The sequence below is a fragment of the Acinonyx jubatus genome, chromosome B4, assembly GCF_027475565.1.
Source record: "Acinonyx jubatus isolate Ajub_Pintada_27869175 chromosome B4, VMU_Ajub_asm_v1.0, whole genome shotgun sequence".
NCBI classification, from domain to species: domain Eukaryota; kingdom Metazoa; phylum Chordata; class Mammalia; order Carnivora; family Felidae; genus Acinonyx; species Acinonyx jubatus.
Window position 1 is genome coordinate 92,382,940 of NC_069387.1, and position 20,074 is coordinate 92,403,013.

Here is a 20,074-nt window from a genome sequence, read left to right on the forward strand (position 1 = left end):
TAGAACTAGCTATTCTTGTGTCTCTCCAGCTGGGCGGGGGTTGGGGGGGGGGGAAGATGATCACACTCCATTAAGTTAGTTATCGTGAAGCTTATTTAAGTATTTGATATTATTTTTCTTTTCAATTTCCAAAGCTGTTGACAAGTAACATTAGCTACAACGCCATTAAAATGTTGGTGGTAATGATATCTACAATTTGATGTCTCCATTTGCCTGGCTTGTTTAGAAATGGTACAACATGGTACCCCACAATTTTCTATCCCAGAAAAACAATTTAAAATTGCCCCCAAATACATTGCAATAAATAGTTATGAGCGCATGTAAAATCTACAAGGCAAAACTCCATACATGTTTTTCCAAAACATCCATATGACCCCACACACCAGTGGCTCAAGCTCAGTGCCTTCCATGACGATTTCACGTGTGTGAGGCCAACTCATGTACCACCTGAATAAGGAGCTGTGTCTGAGCTAAAGACACTGACACTTTGTGGGATGCACATTCAGTCTGTCAGAGTATCTACATTTTCAAGAGACACCAGCAATTGGGATTTTTATTTTACATGGTAGTTCTTATTTTAAAAAATTTGACCCAATTTATTTCCTAGTACAAAAGTCTGTGGGTCAAACAACACCTTTAAGGGCCCTCTGTCAAATATCTGCCAATTATACTAGCACATATATACAAGTACACTGTGCTTTTATTCAAATCAGCAAATGCTTTCCAAGCACTTGTGCTAAGGCATGAATAAAAGGCGAGGAAGACAAAATGTGACAGTCTTTACAAACCTCACAGAAGAGAGTGACAAATGCGTAGCAGAGTGTGGAACCCAGGACTGAAGCCCGGTGAGTTAAGTACTTGATCAGGTCTACATTAAAATAAACAAAAAACAAAGAACCCCATTATTTGAAGGCTTGGCAACCAGTGGACACCCAAGTAGATGGCTCTATTGTTTCACAAAACACCTTAATGCATTTTGGGGGTGGGAGCTATACAAAGCCAGAGCCAAGCCTTGCATGGTTCCAGGGGGACCATTCCTACTGTGGCTTGGGCAGCTGGCACCCCCTTGAGCACCATTCAGGTTGTATTCTTTATGAATGGTACCCCCCGGTTTGTGCAACCTGGTGATTCTGTCAACAAAGATAGGCCTGGAGTCTGGCCCGAGAGGAGGACTGAGAGCTAAATCCTTCTACATAATACAAAGGAATTTTAAATCTTTGCCTAGTGGGTGGAGGCAGGAGGGTGGAGGGATTCCTATGATGGGGAGAAGAAAGGGGTTTGGAAGAAAGATCTCTAAAATGAGGGTGGGCCAGCAATTTGGCAACAACCTGGAACCTACACCTGGTGAGAGATTCCCTGTAATGTTTGAAAGGGACACACAAAATCCTGTCATCTTCTTTACCTTCTAGGAGACATTGACAAATGAAGTCAAACAACTTTTTCTTTGGCATCAAATATAGCCTTTGAACCTCTTATGTGTGAATCAGCAGATAACCAGGAAAGTTTCAATGCTCAGGCTCACATAGCAACACTTGGCTAAATATACAATACTATAACAACTTGCCTTTTTACTCTTTTTCTTCAAAAAGCTCAAAGTGCTTATACTTTTATTTCCTCATTTGTTCTAACATTCCAGTGTGGGAGGGGAAGATTTATGATAACATTATTTATAGATGGAGAAATTGAAATAGAGATTAAATCGCTTACTCAATGTTGCATAGTTTGGGTGGCGGAGCCCACACTGGAATTTGGTTCTCCAAGCTCCTGCCACGGAGTGGAGAGAGCAGGAGTTTTGCAATTAGAGAAATCTTTGTTGGAACAATCCAGATTTCTGCCCCTTAATAACAATGTGGCCTTAAGTCAGTCATTTCACCTAGGTTTCAGTTTTTCTCTTCTGTAAAACTGAAGACCATAAAACTTCGTATTAGTAGAGTGAAGACTGATTTAGAAAATGCGTGTAAAGCCCTGCCACAGAGTAGTTCCAAAATAAGATTAGTTCCTCCCCTAACCCAGTATTATCTGGTTAAATTTCAGCACAGATTTAAAGTAATCAAAAAAGAATCCTCCATGAATACTAATTTTTTTCTAGCCTCATCTCCCTTTGAGAGCAAACATAAATAAAAGTGTTTCAACACATCATTTAATCCAATGGGAGAACTTTTGCTTCACTAGAGTTATTCCTGTTGTGGATAATTAGAAAAAGAGAGAGAGAGAGAGAGAGAGAGAATGTGGAAGACAAGAGAGTGGAGGGCAGTGTTTCTATAACGAGAATGTATCAGAGTAACCTGCAAGGCCTGTTGTAACACAAATTGCTGGAACCCACCCCAGAGTTTCTGATTCACAAGGTCTGGAGTGGGGCCTAATAATTTGCATTTGTAACAAGTTTACAGACAATGTTGATGTTGATGTAGCTAGTCCAGGGGCTACATCTCTGGAGAAGCACTAGCTGTGTGTGGTTAAGTGAAATTCTAGGGGTGGGGCCCAGCAATCTGTGCTTTATCAAGATCTCTGGGTAATTTTGATGCACTTATCAGTTTGAGAACCACTGGCACAGTAGTGAAAAGTATCTGAGGAGACAGACCCACATTCAAATCCTGACTGCACCACTTACTAGTTAGATAAACTAGGTTGGGCGACAGACCTCTAGCGTCCTGTGAGAGCCTGACAAAGTCTGCGATTCAGGTTTCCTCTCACTGTCCCTATAAGCTCCTTGGTGGAAAGAGAAGTTAGTGACTCCTGCCAACCTGGGCTCTGTTTTTCACTTCTTCACACTTCGAGGCACGAAAGTTGCTTAACTTTGGGTATTAGGGAAGTATTTACAAACACTTCTGCAATCACAAAAATAAAATAAACAAGACGGCCGTGTAAATAAAGCCAGTGGCAAAGGCATTGTTTACAACTTAAATTCATAATAACGGGTTCTGAACCATGTCCATTTCCCTGCCTTTCTTAGTAGAAAATTTAAGAAATCTTCCTCCCCCAGTTTTAAGAGATGCTTGTAAATTTGTTTTGCAGATAGTATGCATGCTAAGAGTTTCCCGCACCCTCCCTCCCATGTCTGGCGTCAGATACAGAATCTGCCTCAAATGTTCAGTGCCTTCCTGATTTTGTGACTCAGGAATTTTTTTTTTTTTCTTTTTCTTTCCCTTCTTTCCTTGCTTGGCATCTGGCTCTGTAGGTCCTCATACTGTCCCAGCTCACAGTGTCACAAGAATCCAGGCTGGCCCCAGGACATTCTTTGGCTTACCTACCTTCATTTTTACGATTGCAAAATCCTCTACTCTTTATTTCCTTAACTAACCTTTTCTATCGCTTACTGCTAACCCACAGTTTCCAAATTACCCCCTGCTAGAGTGATCCTGATCCGGGGAGAAATTGTTCCTATTGATGATGAAGTATGAAAATTGTTAACATTTACCCAGTCTTACTTGTTACTAGGTACACTGAAGCGTTTATCATGCATTTTCATTTTGAATTCCTACAACAATCCGGAGGTGATTACATATATACGTGCACACACACGGCAAATGAAAAACCTGAGGCTTAGAGAGGTCAAGCAACTTGCTCAAGGTAAAAGAGTAAGAGTAAATAACAGGATCCAGCCAAGATTTGAGTCTCCCAGCTCTTGGCTTCTGTTCAAATACCAAGTAATGCTGAAATATAGGAATATAATTTGCCTCCTGTCCTTAAAGAATTTAAAAATCTTGTTAGGGGTAGACGAGATTTATACACACAACACAAATTAAAATCAAGAGCCACTGTTTATGGTATTGGGTTTGACCGGCTTCCTCCCCTGCAACATGTAGATAATAACAGCAACCTCAAGGGGCTTGAGGATGATTAACTGAGTTAAGCATCCGAAGCGCGTAGTACATACAGTGCCTGTGTGGAGTTAGCGTTCAAAAAAATGTTAACTACCATTATTTTTAAAGGAGGCAGACTGGAGTGGAGAAAATACTGGAGTCAGAAGGCCGGTTGTGTACGCTAGACCCTTGCACCCAAATTCCCCAATCCTCTGTTTCATGGTCTGGAAAATTAGGTGGCTGGAGTGGAATAACTGGAAGAGCAGTAAGGGACGCAACCATAGCCTGAAGATGCAAAGTGCCTCGGGGCACAAAGGGTTAGTGACGAGTCTGGGGGCGGTTTTGCGGCGCTAGGCGGGAGAGGCCACGCCCCGCCCCGCCCCACCCCGCCCGGGAGGCCCTGGCAGCTCCGGCCCGCTAGCAGTTCCGGTGCCAAAACCCTTCCCTCCCCCGCTCCCCCGGAAGTGCTTTTCCAAGGTTCGGGCCGGAGAGAGGCCTGGTAGGCACAGCTGCTGTGGCTCGATCGGCTCCGCGTAAGGGCTCCTGCCCTGGTCGGAGCCCGGAGGTCCGCGGCCGCCGACCCGCGCCTGCTTCCTCCCAACGTCCAGGCCGACGGTGAGTGGCCGGGGGAGCACACCCGGACTGCCGCCGGCCGCGTCAGGGCTTGTGCTCTCGGGCCCCCGCTGCCCGCTCTACGTTGCGGGCTCGGCTGTCGGGGTTCGGGGAAGGGGCTTGACGACCGCCGACGTTCTCGCACAGTCCGCCGGGCGGGAAGAAGCGGGCGGCCGGGCCTTGGGGTAGGCTGGGCGGAGCCGAGGAGGGGGTTCCTGGAGCTGTTGTAGCCGTTGGGACTTCAGAGTGGGGATGGGCTGGGCCTCCGTCCATCCGACCTCCTCATTTCTGCTCCCCCAAATCTTCGCGCTGCATTTCAGATTTGGTTTTCTGTGTCGACATGGGGCTGGGAACCTGGACACCAGACTCTGTCATGGTTCCAGTTCCCGACTTTTGCATCCTTTGGCTCTGTCCTCGGGTCAGTAATTAGCCTGGGTCCCAGGGGTGTCGTCTCCTCGGTCCCAGAGCTGGGCGATGCCTGTGTAGATGCGGGGGATCCTTTGCAAAGCTTTTCGTCCAGACCCGCCTAGGGGTTTCCCGGGATCGAATTGGACTGCTCTCGGGACCGGTTCTGGATACGTAGGTCAGTGTGGCACCAGCGTGTCTCCCACGATCTTTACTCACTGGAAAGCTTGCTCAAGCTGTTGTTGAAGTCACTTAGAAAAACAACTTGCTCCAGCAGTCAGTAGTTGAGATGAGTTCCCTTTTTTCTTGCAGGCTTAAGGATGCTGTTCTCTAATATGCACTCCTAATTCTTGTGGCCATCTGAAGTCACAGTTGAACGATGAGTTCAGTCTGCGGTTATTGCATGAATTAATTGCAGAGGGTTGGCGAATTCTTGTATCCCCTCTTTCCCGAAGTTTGTATGCCTTCATATTTGGAACTGTCATTTTCCTTAACCTTTAAAGAAAAAAATTTTTTTCTCAGTAACTCCATCGGGGTTCCGTATACTGTTGCAATTGTGCTGCATTGCAGAGGGTGCACACAGGTGGGCAGAGGGGTTTCCTGGGTGTGTGTTTTTAACCTATATTTTGAAGTGTTTACCTCCGACAAATTGAGAGTTTCCTAGAGGAGGAGAAAGTGATGCAGGTAGTTTTGTTTTTGTTTTTGTTTTTTTTAGTGAACAGATTTTATATAATAAACTGCTGGAAGGTTTGTAGGAGATAAGGGTTTTCCACACTTAATAGTGATTTTTAAATTATCACAAGAAAATGTGGTTACTGCAGGTTGTGGCTGTCTGCAGATGACCAATGATTTTGCAACGCAAGTATACACAAAACCAGCTTTGTGAAACCAGTGACACTTTGCTGCATTTCTCATCTTGTGCTTATATTAGGACATACACTGTAGTTTTTTTGGGACTTACCTCATTCTCCTCCCACTACTGGAAGGGAAGGTAATATCATGAATTAGGGAAAGTAGACTGAAGTGATAAGTTTCAGTGAGCTCTCCTGTGGACAAGAACATTTATTTTAGTGTTGTTGATTTTCAACAGGCATAGGGTGGATGATTTTTTAAAAATGGTTTCTTTTATTCCTTTATTGATTGGTCAAAGGGTGGATGGTTTTTAAAGTCCCTGGAAAAAATTGTGGAGGGAAGATTAGTTGCCCGTGTTTTAGATAGGAACTCTAGATTCTTAGTCATTTGAAGTACTTAATTGTTTAGAGCTTCTGGTTGGAATATTGGAATAAAGAAAAGCTGCAAAAGGAGTCAAGTTAGACATGATTCTGAATCCATACTGAGAGTATGATAGCTAATGTGTTTAGAAGGGAAGTATGTAAAGAATTGTAAGAGCAGAAGAAGGTAATTGGGGAATTTCAGGTGCCCTTAGGCACTGTAAATTTTATTATGTTCAAGTTCATTCAATAGATATTAAACATTTACATTGTAAATTTTATTGTATTATTCAAGTCAATTCATTGGATACTGAACTTTTGCTGTTAGGCATCAAGCTATGTCAGGCAACCATGTAGGAACAAATAAAGATATGGCCAAAAGCATTAAAATTCATGTTTTGGCAGTAATTTCCTAGGATGTGTCAGAAATCATGAAGAGGTGAATTGAATTGTTAGGCATATTAAATTTTTTCTAATGGGAGGTGGGTGTTGTGTGTTTCATGAAAAGCACTGTTAGGCATTATAGTATACAAAGATTAAGTTTTTGGTCTTTATGAATTTGAAGTCTAGAAGGGGATGTAAGATATCTGTATAAAAATATGTAAATGCTTACTGTGTGAGTGGTTTGACCCAAAGTTTGGAATTCTATGAAAGGAAAATTGGTTCATTTTTAACTGGAGTAATCAGCTAAAAAGTGGAGGTTAATAATATTTATGAAGGTAGCTCTGAAGCTGTTGAACGCTTAGCACTATGCTTTATGCTCTTGGACTCACGTACATTTTCTAAGTTTCACAACAACATATAAGCATCTTTCTTAATCATGAGGGCAATACTCAAATATCTTAAGTTGCTGAGTCTCCGTTTGAATCCAGGTCTGCCTGGCACCAAAGCCCGTGCATTTCCACTATATCATGCTGCCTCCCAATAAACTGGTAACCTGATTTTACCACTGCAGAGGGTAAGACTTTGCTAAGACAGAAATTTAGGGGTTGGTAGTAGGTGGATGAAGAAGGCTTTTCAAATAAAAGGAATGAGGTAAGCCCAAGTGTGGAGGTGGGAAAGGCCATCGTATACACAGAGAAAAGTTAGTGGACAGATTACTTAGAATATAGGGTTGATTTTTGGAAATGAGAGATGCGGTTTGAAATTTTAACTGGGGCTGGATTGAGGAACACATTTAAATGCTGTATTTAGGAGTTAATGAGAAACAACGAGGTCTAATAGTGTCATATGTAAAACGGTTGTAGAAAGCCAACTTTCAATATACATATTGGGCAAGGGCAGTGGCATTGAGATGGGGCGGGGGGAGGAGCAATTGTTGGGGGAAGGTTGGGGGGAACTGGAAGTTGAAAATTATACTCATTTTAAGTATGGGTGATGGTGATGGTGGTACTGTTATTAGAAATCTAGGCAAGGAGATGCATAGTGTGATCAGTTTTGAATATGTTGAGTTTTTTATGTACTTGCAAAACACTGGAAATGCCCAGAGGCTTTTGGAAATGTGGGTTCTTAGTTCATGAGAGAGGTCAGTGCTAGGCATATATTAAATATGGGTGTAGAGGACAATACAAATAGATGCACTTGTTGAATCTGTATAAGGAGATGAAAGAGCCAGGGGAGAGTTTATGAGGGAAGAAAAAAAAGTGAACCTTTATTTGAGATGGCATCTGTTTAAAACAGGAGGAAAATAAATATAGTCTGTATTGTATTCTGCTCCCTCTCATTGCAGATTCAGGAGTACAAAGAATCTGATCATTGAAAATCCAGTCGGGAAATACAATTTTTTTGCCATTGCTAGCAAGAATATTATGCTACTGTTACCCCATTTCATAGAGGATGAGTTATTTCAGAGTCATTTGTTCCAGAGTGTTAGGCTTTGATTACTTAAGAGCTGTTTGGTCTTTTCTTTTGGGCATTTGCTGGCAAGTGATATGTGAGGATTTGGAAGCAAATCTCTGATAAGTATTCTGTTTATTTATGTGTGTGACTTTTAATTTTGATTTCGATATCAAGAGTCTCTGAATATTCAAATATATTTTTGTGCCTTCCTTTCCTACTGGCTGCTAATAGTGCCTTTTATAGAAAATGGTATTTAATTACATACTTTTTTTTTTTTTTTAATTTTTGACGTTTTATTTTTTGAGAGGGAGAGACAGAGCATGAGCAGGGGAGGGGCAGAGAGAGAGAGAGGGAGACACAGAATCCAAAGCAGGCTCCAGGCTCTGGGCCGTCAGCACAGAGCCCGACACAGGGCTCGAATCCATGAACGTGAGATCGTGACCTGAGCCGAAGTTGGAGGCTCAACTGACTGAGCCACCCAGGCACCCCTAATTATGTATTTTTTTTCCAACTCTCTTTTATAAGTACTTTTGATTAACATAAGCAGTTTTGTCTTTAATGTTCTGATTATTCTAGAGGGATAGAATTGTAAGATACTTTTATCCATCACGTAATGATACATATATAAAAACTATTTTTATTTGGGAACTATTTAAGTACTATAGATTTTTAGAATTTCCTGTAGTTTTCTGTTTAGATACTTAAATATGGGGAACCTGTGTATTAATGTGTAAAAAATTGTAATAGTTTAAGGAATGAGGCTTAGAGTTGTAACTTTATGAGGGCAAGTTTATTATTTTTAGACTGAGTAACCATGGACGTGCTTATTTCCTTCTTGAGGATTAATATATCCCTTTTGTTTTTGAGGAATATGTTTTTTTACTCTATCAGGCTCTTGGGAATGTCCTAAGAGTCCTGCGTCAGTGTTGTTGGAGGCAGGGGGGTTTGTGTGTGCTTTGTCTGGGCTGGTTGGCTTAGTTGCAGTGAGCCTGGTATTATTGAGGCAAAGGTCAGGAGTTCCATTTAGCTTTAGTCTGAGTGATGGCCAGGGAAGTACACCTCTAGCCAGCTGTCTTGGAAATTCCTCAGTTGTCATTGGTCACAAAGGTGACTGGATTAGGATGGATCTTTGTACCACTGAAAGGATATTAGCGGAAACTTAGCATAATGGTTAGTAACTCTGACTCTGGAATTAGACAGATCTGTGTCAAAATTCTTGGTCTGTGACGTTGGGAGAGTCCCTAAACCTCTCCAAGCCTCTATTTCCTCATTATTGAATAGGTTAATATTTGGTTTGGGCATGTCCTACCGTTGTTTTCTTTTTCCAAGTGGGAGTTAGCTGCTTAGACCTGTGGTTCCCTAGTGCTGGACTATGAAGTGTAGTCCGTGAGAGTTCTCACTTGTCTGAAATGAGAATGAGTTAGCTTTTCATAAAACTAGATCTGTTGAATTTAAAAGACAGTATTTTTTTTCTAAAAGTATCTTTTACCATTTCTGATGTAAGCATATTAGTTCTTTTATGAAATAATGCTGGTGGTAATTGACAGTTATTTTCTTTTTAAATGTTCTTGTCAAAATAATAGTTGGCAACTCAATGCATGTCCCCCAGTTTTGTTTTTAAGATTATGCGTGTCCCCCCAGATGTTATTGTTTTTAAGATTATGGTTCTGTGAGATTTGAAAATCTTGGCTTAAACAGAACCAGGGAATTGGGGGAGATTACTTATCCAATATACTATACATAGTCACGTTAGGTTTGGGGTACATTCTACCCTTCCATTACCCAATAGGGGCTGTATTTTGATTCTCACCACCGCTGAATTTAATGTTGTGAAGTTTTACATGAAGACCTTCAAGGAGCAGTTCAGATTATTTTCAATTCAGACAGGTTGCTTCAAATTATTTAAAGCTGTATTTCCTAACCAGAGTCTCGAGAGGAAACTGGTAAACTATGGGGGCTGTCTGGGGGTGCTGCTCTAAGACATTACTCTGTTGATTAGCCAACAAGATAAATATCTAGCCTTTGACATAGTGAAGTAGTAGAAATTGGCTTTCCTTTTCACCTCTTCTGCAGGGAAGATCTTTGAAGCTAGAGTACGAAAAGCTTTTTTAATATAGCAAGTAAACCTTGTACAAATATCAGTATTCAAAATGCTTTCTAGAGAAAGAATAGTTCAGCACTTTGCATAATGGGTTATGTAAGTGGAGCCACAGAAGTCCTCCTGGGGACACAAACCAATTATTAGCATAAGCACTATTGAAATTACATTCAGTTGTCTAGATGGGAAGTGTTTTTACTCCCCTCGTTCACTTAGCACTGGGGGGCCGAAAACTTAAGGTGCAGAAGCCTAAATGACTGTTAAATTAAGGCTTAACATTGGTTTCCTTTTAGTGTTTTTGGATAGGTAATTTTAAGAATTGCGAGTGCTATAGAAATACTGAATATGTGTTAGAATACCTAAAGGAAAATGTTCAGGTTAAGTTGAAATAGCTTAGGCCCTCTGTCTTTTCACGTTAAAGGAAACTGGAGGTTTGTTGCTTTAGATATTAAGGATGTTATTGTTTTATAGAGTTTTGTTGTATATCATTGTTTCTGGTAAGTAAAAGACTCGTATAGAATTCGTTTATTTTAAAAATGTTTACATTTTTCCTTGGAAATACTCCTGATGGCAGAAATGAATGGTATGCTCAGAAGTCTGGAGAGGTAGCCCAAAGAGTCCTGCTCTAGGTAGAAAACTTCATGATTCCTATAAAAATTCACATGAATTTCACATTTTGCTATTTTATGTAGATGTAAACAGTATTTTAAAGCACTGTCGGCTAAAATTGGTGCCCCCCAAAAGGAGCGATATGTTCATCCTGGGGAGTTTCATATCCCTATGACATGGCTTGTTTAGTAGCAACTGTGCTTAACCATTTATTTTTGGCTCATAAAAGAAAATGCTGTGTTGAATGCTTTTTGGTGGGACATGGGATTGTGGGCAATTATTGACACTTTATAGGTTTTTAACAAACATCAAACGGTTTTGAATACTACTAAGAAGCTGTAGTTTCATAGAAATGAAATGACTTTAAAAGGAGATTTAATCAATTTTAAGATGTTCTTTTATATTTTAAGATTATTCAATTATCAACATATTTCTAGTGTTATAAAAAATATCGCAGCAGTGTCTAATTGAACTTTCTGTAATGATGGAAATGTTCTAAGTCTGCTATTCAATATAGTGACCCTCATATTCCTACCAAGCACTTAAAGTGTGTCTAGTTTTATAGAAGAACTTTTAAATTTTATTTAATTTTAATTAGTTTAACTGCGAATAGCCTCACTTGTGGCTAGTGACTACTGTGTTAGTGCTGCTCTCAAGGGTTAGGAAGCCCAGGAGAAGGGAGGTTAGAAATCTTCCTGCCACTCCTCAGCTCAGTTATAAGCCAAGATTAGGCACTTGGTAAGTGTTTCTTAAATGAAATAAAATTTTTATTGTTTCAATTTTTTTTTTTTTTAAATTTGAGAGAGAGAGAGAGAGAGAGAGTGCGAGTGAGTGGGGGAGAAGGGCAAAGGGAGAGGGAAAGAGAATCGTAAGCGGGCTCGGTCCTACGATCTTGGTATCGTGACCTGAGCCACAATCAGGAGTCTGAGGCTCAACTGACCGAGCCATCGATGGGTCCCCGTTGTTTCAATTTTTAAGACCAAAGTTTGTGAAATAATCTATTATTTTTAGAGAGTGATCACTAGTCTTGATTATTTTCTTCTGTGTTAATTTTTAAATTTCACGTTTATTACAAGAGTATACAGTGTACTGAATGTACAATTTAAATAGTTATACAGTTGGGGCGCCTGGGTGGCTCAGTTGGTTGGGCATCCGACTTCAGCTCAGGTCATTATCTGGCAGTCTGTGAGTTTGAGCCCCCGTGAGTTCAAGCCCCACGTTGGGCCCTGTGCTGACAGCTCAGAGCCTGGAGCCTGCTTCTCATTCTGTGTCTCCCTCTCTCTGGCCCTCCCCTGCTCACACTCTGTCTCACTCTCTCTCTTAAAAATATATAAACATTAAAAATAAATAAATAGATAGATAGATAGATAAACAATGAACTACCACTAACTAGCAGGAAAAATAGAACGTTGCTAGTATCTTTGGAGTCCCTTTATACTCCTCACCATTTGTGTTCTCTGACATGTGTTCTAAGTCACCACCATCTAAATTTTGTGTTAATCGTTCCCTTTTCCTTTTTATTTTAATGAATTAAAAAAATTCATTTCCTTTTATTCCAGTTTGGAAGTTAAATTTTATGTAGTTTTCCTTTATTTTAGTTTTTCCTTAATCCCAACAAATTAGATATTGTTTTAAACACTTGCTTTAATTTGCCTCTGTATTTACAAATGTCTTTGCTCATCATTCCCATTTGCATCTCAGACCTCTTGTCTGGGATCTAAGACCATTTTTTCTCTGCCTGAAACATATCCTTTACAATTTTCTTTAGTGAGGGTCTGTTGTTGGAAAACGTTTCATTTGTTTGAAAATATGTCTAAGTCTCATTCCTGAAGATGGGTTTTTCTGAGTATGCATTCTGTGTTAGCAGTTAGCATTCTTTGTTCATATAGCTCTTATTCCATTCTCTTCTGGCTTCTGTTGCTTTGAAAAATCTGTAATCCATCTAATTGCCATTCTTTTACAGATACCTGTTGTTTTATTATAGCTATATTTAGAATATTTAGAATCTGTTTTGCACACCGTATTTGGGTATGTCTAGAAGTTGATTTCTTTTTATTTATCATGCTTGGAATTCACCAGGCCATAGAATCTGAGGAGTGGTCTCTTGCAAAAATTTTGGAGAACTTTTGGCCATTTTCTCCTCAAATTTTATCTTCTGTATTTTTTTTATCTGGAACTTGTATGGAAGTATACTCAGTCTTCTTACTCTACCCTCTATGCCTCTTAACCTGTCATATTTCATTTTTTATATTTCATATTTTCCATTTCTTTATCTTTCTGTGTTGTGTTCTAGACAGTTAGATCCTTTCTTCCAGTTGGCTAATTCTTGCTTCAGCTGTGTTTAACCAGTTTATTGAATTAAGAATTTTTTTTCACTTTATTTTAACTATGATATTTTTATAGTAAAATATACTTACCACTTTAAACTTTTATTTTATTTTCTTAAAGTACTTTTATTTATTTTGAGAGAGACCGCACAAGTTGCAGAGGGGCAGACAGTGAGGGAGAGAGAGAATCCCAAGCAGGCCCCACATTGACGTTGTGGAGCCTGAGCCGGGGCTTGAACTCATGAAACTGTGAGATCATGACCTGAGCTGAAAACAAGCATCAGATGTTTAACCGACTAAGCCACCCAGGTGCTCCTAAACTATTTTAAAGTGTTAGTTCTGTGATGTTAAGTACATTCACTAACACCACTGTCCATCTCCAGACCTTTTTTTTATCATCACAAACTGAAACCTGTGCCCATTAAACAATAATTTCCCATTTCCCTCCCTTTACTAGCCCCTGGCAGGAACTGTTATACTTACTATTTCTATGAATTTGGCTATTCTAGTACCTCATATAAATGGATCATATAATATTTGTCCATTTGTGTCTGGCTTATTCACTTAACATAATGTCTTCAAGGTTCATCCATGTTGTGTAGTATGTTCATTGAGTTTTAAAAATTTTTACCTACTCTATTTTTTCATTAAGTTCCTTTTTAAGACTGCTTTATCCTTATTATTTTTTGGTTGTCTGCTTTTTCTTGGCCATGTTCTCAAACTTTTATTTAAAAAAAAATATATTTCTTTTATATTTGTCTGATAATTTCTATATCTGAAATCTTTGCATATGATTCTGCTGTTTGTTTTGGTGTATTAATTTTACAGAGTGATTCTTAATACTACTTTAAAATCGTAGGTTAGGGGCGCCTGGGTGGCTCAGTTGGTTATGTCCGACTCCAGCTCAGGTCGTGATCTCGTGGTTTGTGGGTTTGTGCCCCTCGATGGGCTCTGTGCTGACAGCTCGGAGCCTGGAACCTGCTTTGGATTCTGTGTTTCTGGCTCTCTCTGTCCCTCCCCCACTCATGCTCTGTCTCTCTCTGTCTCTCAAAAATAAATAAACATTAAAAAGTAAGATAAAATAAATAAAATTGTGTAGTTTAGAGCTTATAAGGAAACCCCTGGTGGTTAGTATCTTGTTTTCTTAAATTTTGGTCAAAATGTTGTTTGGTTTATTTATGGTGTAGTTACTTTTTTTCCTTTGCAACTAATAAGCAACCTGCAGGGAGGTATCTTAGTGTTTTATTTTTTCTTAATGAAAAACTAAGTACAGTAATATAACTTATCTTTGTATAGTGCTTTCTAGTTTGCCAAGGATTTTTATATTTTATGATTTTATTTTATAGTTCTGGAAACTAAGACAGACATAGCTAATAAGAGGTAGCATTGGAATTTAAACCCTGGTTTACTTAATATTCTTTTTACTAGCTACACTTGCTTTTTAAGTTATTAGATAGACTGTAAACTTAGGGCATGGTCTGTGTGTGTCTTGTACACTGTTACACTGTCAGTACCTTGAACTTTTGAATGAATAAATAACGTAGACATGAGTTGCTCTCTGACGAGGGTCTTATAAGGTAGTATTGTTATAATCATGTTCTTATGTAGTTTATGTTTATATATGCATATAGATAGATATAATGTATAATTACCATATAATTATATACATGTGATTGTTGAGAGCTTAGAGCTTGTGTGGGAGAGGTTTTTGATGCTTTGCATAACTCCAGCTAAGATTTTCAGATCAAAAAGTTGATGGATTTGCATATAGCAAAGATTTGGTTTACTTGAAAATACTAGATGTTGAAGGGGTGTGTGGGTGGCTCAGTCAGTTAAGTGTCCAACTGTAGATGTCGGCTCAGGTCATGATCTCACAGTTGGTGAGTTCAAGCCCACAGCACAGAGCCTGTTTGAGATTCTCTCCCTCTCTCTCTCTGCCCCTCCGCTGCGCGCGCTCGCTCTCTCTCAGTGTCTCTCTCTCTCAAAATAAATAAATAAATAAAATATTAGGAAAAAACATTAGGTGGTGAAGGTTGGTGAGGCAGATTTCTTATACTAGTTCAGTTCTTTTTCTAGTTGTTAAACAATTCTTTAAGATTTGGTCATCAGAGGAAATGACTCAAGGTTTTTCTAAGGTCACTTTTTGCATTGATAAACTAAGATGTCATGTTGGTTAAGGTAATCTTTTGACCTGGTGAATTGGTAGAATCTGGGTCCTTTTTTCGCTTACTTCCTACCTTCTATCTCCCATTCTCAGTTAAAGCTGGAAGGACTTAGGAATTATTGAATCTTGGCTAAAACATGAATTCATTCAATGAATGACTGAGTCAGTGAATAGTTATTGGGAGACTAGTAGGTATCAAGAGCCATGCTTGGCATTGAGGTTAAAATGGAGAATCAAGGTGGATGTGATTGCTATCATGTAGCACAATTTAGAGGTCATGAACTATTATATCCTTTGTCTGTGTTAGTCACTTAATATATTTAAATTGAATATATGTAAGAAAATCTTATTTATATCTGTTGAAACTTTTCTGGCAAGGAAGAAAATTCTGAGGACTATTGCTTAATGGAATATGTAAGTATAGGGTTTGAGATTCAGAACTATTCACTTAAGCATATTCTGAAAATTGACTGATACTTCCATTTAAATTGAAGCCTTTTATTAAAGCCTGACTTAAGTAAGTTATGGTTCAATCTAAAGTCTGCTATTTGCCTCATGTGGTTTTGTGAATAGTTAGTAGGCAGTAGTGTCTTGAAAGATATATATTTCATGGCTCATTTTACATTACTTTATCTCCCACCCCCTCAAAAAAAAAGTGCCTAATATATATGTAAGTAGGCATAGGCATTAAAAAAAAAAACTTTTATTATGAGGTAGAGACTCATAGGAAGTTGCAAAAATAGTCGTGTCCTATATACTCTTACCTCAGTTTCCCCAATGGTGACGTTTTATATAGCTGTCATACATATGAAAATCGGGAAGTTGATATTGGTACATTACTGTTAACTACACTACAGACCATGTACAGATTTCATCATTTTTTAAACCTTGCATCTCTGTGTGTGTATGTGTGTAGTTCTATACAGTGTTATCCCATGTATAGTTTTGTGTAACCACTACCATGATCAAAATTCAGAACTGTTCCATCACCACAGAACTCCCGTGTTACCTGTATATATTCACAACCCCACCCAACACTAGTTTTACCATTATGAGAATATTGTGTGAATGAAATAATATAGTATGTAGCCTTTTGAGATGTATATTTTAAAACTATAATTTGTTTTAATTCCAGAAGTAAAATAACATTTCAGAAAGGTTAGACAGTGGACAAAACATAATTTGAAACCACCCTCTCATAGTTATAATTTTGGAGTTTTTTATAGCCTTTTTCATATGATGTTTTATATCATATTTTTAGCAAATGCTCAACTTTGCTTTTTTTAACTTAATATTACATTAAATATTTTCTGTTACCATCATACTTAATTTTTACTATTATAGGAAATGTTGCAGAAAACACCTTTGAGCATATAGATTTCATCATATTTAGTTATTTCCTTAGGGCAGATCCCAAATGTGTGATATTAAGACAAAGGATATGAAGGTTTTTTAGTCTTGAAACATTTGGTCAAATTGTTCCCCAAGAGGATAGTATTACATAGTATTACTAGTAGTGTTTCACTGTATCCTTGTTAGATTGGATATTAGTGTTACTCCCCCCCCCCCCCCCCCGACTTAATAAGGTGAAAAAGGTACTTCACTGTTCTAATTTTAGAGTGCATTTCTTTATGTAACATTTTTTTCTTTGAAGAGGAAAATTGATTGTAGTGTCAGAATGACATGAACTTTTAAAAATGTGATTTTGCTTTTAACTAATTTAGAAAAGCATTTTAACATCTCTGTTAGTGTTCAGCAGTTCTGAGCAGGAGGTTGAATCACCAGATCCTTCTTCTTTACATTACCTGTACCTCCTTAGTTTGCAGGTGTTACCTGCGATGCCAGTTTCTGCATTGCTTCTCTCTGGTCTCTACCGTTCTCTCTTAGCTACTATCCTCAGTCTGGATTCTTGACCTTTTCCCCTGTTCCTCATCAGAGAGTGGCTGCTCCCTCCACTGGTACCACACCAGCACTTCATTCATTTCTCCCATGTTCTTGTCAGCTTCAAGTGCAAGGTCATGCTGCTATGTTAATGCATTACTGTGATGTTATCCTTATGGCTAAGTATAATCCTGGGACACTCTGGTGGCCACCACAGAAGTTATATGGCTAATAATGTATGGAGTGTATATAAGGTACATGAACACAAAAGTAACAGAATACAAGGAAATTGTACACCTTTTACTTTTCTGTATGTTTTGGAAGATAGCAGTATTCTTAGAATAGTAGACCATCAGGATAATAATAAAACCCTTAAAACAAAAGTTTTTAGTTGAATGTTACTAAGTGCTATGCACTGTGCAAGTAGTTTATTTAGTCTTCACAATTTTCCCATAAATTTTGGGGGTATCTATACGTGATATGGAATAGGTAATTGAAAAAGTTGGTTAGCAAACTGATACACTGTTTATAATTTTAACTCAAATATACACTATATTCCTTCACCATTTTTTGGCCTCTGCAGTGTCAGTGTTTTTCTTTATGGGTAGATTCTTTGATTAAAATTCTGGATTGTCAGGGCACCTGGGTGGCTTAGTCAGTAAGTGTCCGACTTTTGCTCAGATCATGATATCGCAGTTCTTGAGGTTAAGCCCCATGTCAGTGTCTACACTGACAGCTCAGAGCCTGGAGCCTACTTCGGATTCTGTGTCTCCCTCTGTCTCTCTCTGCCCCTCCCCTGCTTGCATTCTGTCTGTCTGTCTCTCTCTCTCAAAAATAAACATTAAAAAAAAAAAAAAGAATTCTAGATTGTCTTTTTAACATAATCCACACCTAGGAGGCATAATCTATTAGATATCATAACAGTATCCATTTCCTATAGAAGAGAGAATTTAAGGCACTTTCTGTGGTTTTATGCTTTTTTTCCTTATTCTTTTAAAGCTGTTTTATATACACCTAATTCCATAATAACTTTTAAGAAAACAATTAGCCTTTGAATCTTTTTGAACTTTTCAACATAATTTTCAGAGAAAACCACCCCTTTTGCACTCATAACAGCTGGCTCTTGTTAAGTGTCCAGCTCATTTGTTGAGAGCAGAAGGGTGGGGACATGCCAAGAAAGTGGTCTACTTGGAAGACTCTACCAGGTGCAGGTGGTCAGCCTGTGGTGGGCATCAGGGAGTGGTTTATAGAGGGCTTGGAGGACTTTATTTCTGTAAATTATGATAAGGTAAAGGCCTATTGAAAGAGTTTCTCCTGAATGAGCATTCTTTTTTTTTTTTTTTTCAACGTTTATTTATTTTTGGGACAGAGAGAGACAGAGCATGAACGGGGGAGGGGCAGAGAGAGAGGGAGACACAGAATCGGAAACAGGCTCCAGTCTCTGAGCCATCAGCCCAGAGCCTGACGCGGGGCTCGAACTCACGGACCGCGAGATTGTGACCTGGCTGAAGTCAGACGCTTAACCGACTGCGCCACCCAGGCGCCCTCTTTTTTTTTTTTTTTTTTTTTTATTATTATTTTTTAATGTTTTTATTTATTTTTGAGACAGAGCATGAGCAGGGGAGGGGCAGAGAGAGAGAGGGAGACACAGAATCCGAAGTAGGCTCCAGGGTCTGAACTGTCAACACAGAGCCCGACGCAGGGCTTGAACTCACAGACTGTGAGATCATGACCTGAGCTGAAGTCAGACGCTTAACCGACTGAGCCACCCAGGCGCCCCCTGAATTAGCATTCTTATTTCCATTTTATAGATGAGAAAGCTGAGGCCTCAGAGAGTTGAGTAACATTCCCAAGGTCAGGCAAATAATAAGTGGTAGAGCCCAGGACTTGTACCTGGAGTCTGTATAGATTCAAATATAGAGTGTCCTCTTAATTGTGCAGGCGCTAGATGCCTTGCAGGTCATCTGGTTTACCCAGTTCAATGAGTAGTCTTGGGTGGTCTTCAGGTCATGCTTGCGGGTCATGGTTTTACAATTATTCTACTTCTTGGGTCCTAGTTTCACGTTGCACTTTAGTATTTCTTTTGTACTATGTAAAAAACGAGAGTGCATTCCCAGGTGAAAATTAGGCTTATAATATTTGTTTTATTTGATATATACATCCTGATATTGAATGTGTATATTTGAGAAATATGGCTAAGATCTTGTGTTGTAACAGCTGAGGTAATCGTGAAATTAAACACTGTAAAAGGGAAAAGTGGAGTAGAGAACACAGACATAAACTTTTCTCTCCCTTCTGTTAAATTTCCTTCATAATTTGGGATCTGATCAGTCATCTTTATCCATGTCATTACTTGTTATTTCATGAAATATCAATTGAGCTATTAGGATTTAAAGAAGAAGATATTTTCTTGTAATTCATGGGTGTCTTTCTGTCCTCGCCAAGAACACATAAGCCTTTTGCTGATAAATGTTTGTCAATATTTAGAGTCTGATATGTATTTATAGTTTGCATTTTGCTTTTCTAGAACAGAAAAAAAAACATCAAACAAACCTTAAAATACCCTTATTTCCATTAGTTTTCAGATGTTAGAGTCCAAAAAAGTTTTCCCACAAAGTAAAATGCATGTATTACAAAATAATTCATTGGGTTTTCTATTTTTATTACTGAAGACTATAACTACAAGCAGGGCTTCTGATCATTATGAGATAATTGCTGTTACCACATTGAGTTTTAATTCCAGCATTACAAATAGAAATTTTTTTTTTTTCAGTTAGCATAGAGAGCTGTATTTCAGGTAGTATATGAGACTATTAGGCAATTTTTAAACCTTGAAAATAACTTAAGGAGGTCTCAGTTTTACTTTAGGTGGTCCTTGACTCAAGATAGGAAACCACTGACATGAATTTAAATATGTATTTGTTTAGTTGTTGATCCCTGAGTTTGATATGATTATAATTAATATTATCATTAGCAGTACTCTTTGAGTGTATATCAAATACCTCAGACACTCTTGAGCCATAATAAATGTAAAATAATTTAGAATAAAAGTGAACATTGTCAGTTGGTAATATTCTTGTCCATTTTGTAAATGTCAAGATATATTTAAACTGCATAATAATGAT

General features: G+C 38.7%; 1 protein-coding gene across 4 annotated transcripts in view; it reads left to right on the top strand.

Moving 5' to 3' along the window:
- The first annotated feature begins 4,260 nt into the window (after positions 1–4,260).
- The window catches only part of FRS2 (fibroblast growth factor receptor substrate 2), a 108,829-nt gene continuing 93,015 nt past the window's right edge, over positions 4,261–20,074 (top strand). For 3 of the 4 annotated variants that reach the window (XM_053226479.1, XM_027071272.2, XM_027071274.2), the window contains exon 1: positions 4,261–4,418. The gene's annotated coding sequence lies outside the window, so the exon portion shown is untranslated. The remainder of the gene's footprint in view (positions 4,419–20,074) is intronic. The other variant, XM_053226480.1, reaches the window with a different exon arrangement.